This window comes from Phalaenopsis equestris, unplaced genomic scaffold (assembly GCF_001263595.1).
Source record: "Phalaenopsis equestris unplaced genomic scaffold, ASM126359v1 Scaffold231779, whole genome shotgun sequence".
NCBI lineage: Eukaryota > Viridiplantae > Streptophyta > Magnoliopsida > Asparagales > Orchidaceae > Phalaenopsis > Phalaenopsis equestris.
In genome coordinates this window covers 213,221-215,857 of record NW_018249748.1, presented here as the reverse complement: position 1 = coordinate 215,857, position 2,637 = coordinate 213,221, and positions in this window count along the sequence as shown.

Here is a 2,637-nt window from a genome sequence, read left to right as displayed (position 1 = left end):
AAATATAGCACAAAGTTCTATAAAATTTGATAAGTGTAAATAGGGATCCTCCGAAGGAGTTCCCCCAAACTGATTGTTCTGCACCAGTTGAATAATCTCAGGATTTATTTCAAACGAGTCAGCTTTTACGACAGGGTTTTGTATACTTAAGTGGATTTCATCTGTCGTAGGATTTATGTAATCCCTCAATGAAGTATGATGATTTCCAAGTATTATTTTGAAAATTTTCCATTTCCATTTCTAGGTTTTTCGAGTTTTTTCTGTATTTTTATTTTTTTATTTTTTTTTCAAAATCGGGATCATAAGGCATAAGTCCTGCAGATCCTTTGTTTCGCATATGTAACACAACAAACAATACATTAACAATTAAACAAATAATATATGAAATATATTCAACACAACAAAACATTTTCACGAACACCTTATTTTTCACAGTTTTTTTTTACAACACTTTTTCATATAAAAACACTTTTCACACAAAAATAGTTTTTTTACGACACTATAGTTTTCCAAATTTAAGTCTAATTACTTCAACTAAATTCTCCTAAAGTTCTTACCAAAGGTTCCCCGGCAACAGTGCTAAAAACTTGACAGTGACTTTGTATATGCTTACAAAGAATTTGATGCTGCTGCTAGAAGATTTAAATCTCCGACAATGGCGCCAAAAACTTGATGCGACTTTTTATATACCTAAAAATACAAGAATTTGACACCACTACTAGAAGATTTAAATCCCCGACAACGGCGCCAAAAACTTGATACGACTTTTTTAATATGCAAGAATTTATGAACCCAGATTTATATATTTATAATGATTTTTGTAAAGTCACAATTTCAAATGCAAGTATACGTATCGCTCAAGTAATACAGGGCTCTAGTGGAGTCCCATTTATCAATCCCACAGAGAAGCGAGGTAAGATGTCCTTAGTCAAATTCTAATCTACTACTATTAGTCCTTAGTTGGAAGTGCGATTTAAGAGGTTTTACTAACAGATACTCCTAAATGTAAGTCTTAAGTTTAACACAACTAATAACTACTCGTAAATGTAAATATTAATTCTAACAATAACCCTTTTTGGATGAATTGGTTTGGAGAATTTTGAGATATTAAAAACTACTATTCTTATGTAATGAATTGGATAATGTAAAGGAATGAGATGCATTAAATATTATATGTGCCAAATAGGAGCAATCCTATTCTTTACCATTTGGTCCAGGCATAAAGAACATTGACTAATCCTATGCTTGTTTACTGAATCTGTGGCTAGACTGGGAGGATACCGGCTCTCACTTCAGAGCTCCCACGTTCCCCTCGTCTGAGGGTTAATATCTTCGCTTCAGTTTCCAAACCTTAGGACGAAATTGCAAACCCTAGGACCAAATTGGGGATTTTAGTCTGTCCAATTCTAATCTCCAATTCTACGCTCATCAAAGTATATTTCCTTATTTATTTGCACTCAACTCCCATGAATGTCACCATCCATAGAATTTGAATGTGGTTCCACTTTGTTGAGAATTACACTGCCCTTTCAGATCAATGAAATTACGATAAATTTTAGCGCTACAACGGGCCCTTGTTATAATGTAAACAAAGTGCAAGTAAAAACCATCACATTTATAATTAAATCTTCTTCTAACAAGCATCCCAAAATCCTAAACATGAATTCTGCTCATTTCAAAAGAAAAGTAAAGTGAAAATAATGATATAATCTTCTCATGCCACTATTTTTAAAGAATAAGAAAGAGTAAGAGAAGCCCATCACAAAGCACAAAGAAAACACAATGGAAACTTCATTTAACCAAAGCAAATCCACCAGATAAGTGTTCACAAAAATCAAAAGATAATGAATAACACAATACTTAGTTTTTTTTCCTTTGAAAGAAAGATGAATATCTCTCCCACAAATTCTCCAGCCGATCCATGCAATGCTAGAACATCTTCTTACAAATTCTCTCAAAATCTCCTCTCCAATCTCTCCAAAAGGGTAGAAATCTACATTTCTACTACTATTCTAAGAACCCTAAACTTTCTCCACACTTTTTCTGACATTCCTCTCACAAAAAACCCCATTTTTCTAACCTAAATTTGTTCTTTTAAAGTGTAAGGACAAAGTTCGAAGAGTTGCCACAAGAATCCTTTTAAAAAGGGTCCAAATACGTCGAATATAGGCCCATAACCACGAAAAGTCGGTCCAGAATCTTCTCGGGCACCGTCGGCGAGCTTTTCTGTCATTTTTCGGTCTCCTCAAGAAAATCTCGCCATCGGCACCATTTTGGGCGCCGTCGGCGAGTAGACTGCGCAGCTACATCATTTCGCTCCGTTTGGCTTAGTTTTAGCTCAGTTTCGCCCTATTTCAGTTGCGTTGTGTTCTTGACAGATATCCCTACAAAATAAGCATGAAAACAACCTTCCTTTAAAGTGTAATCTCATTCAAAAATATGCAAGAAGTGTAAAAGAGATTGAGCATCGAAAGACTTATAGAAAGTTGGCAGGGCAAAATTTCATTTCTTGCTCATTTTTGCTCCAAATAGCACTGTTTTTGTAATTGCACCGTTTTGCTCCAAATTGCACCGTTTTTGTTTCTTTTCTCCAAAAGTCCATTTCTTGTACCAAAAACCAAAAACATGCAAAATACA